Source organism: Arachis duranensis, chromosome 9 (genome assembly GCF_000817695.3).
Source record: "Arachis duranensis cultivar V14167 chromosome 9, aradu.V14167.gnm2.J7QH, whole genome shotgun sequence".
NCBI classification, from domain to species: Eukaryota; Viridiplantae; Streptophyta; class Magnoliopsida; order Fabales; family Fabaceae; genus Arachis; species Arachis duranensis.
In genome coordinates this window covers 19,541,164-19,541,378 of record NC_029780.3, presented here as the reverse complement: position 1 = coordinate 19,541,378, position 215 = coordinate 19,541,164, and positions in this window count along the sequence as shown.

The following is a 215-nucleotide window of genomic DNA, read 5'->3' as shown; positions in this document are numbered from 1 at the left end:
CTTGGGAGTTGTTGTTGTTGTTGGGCCTCCTAAAAGAGCTTCCTCTCTTGAAAGACGGACCTCTAGGTGTAAAGCTCTTCCCTCGGTTCTGTGGGAATGATCCCTTTTGACTCCCTTTCTCAGCAGTTGCCCTTTTCACACATTCTTCAGCAACCCTACACTTGTTTACCAACTCGGAGAAAGTCCTAATCTCCATTGGTCCCACTGAACTGAAA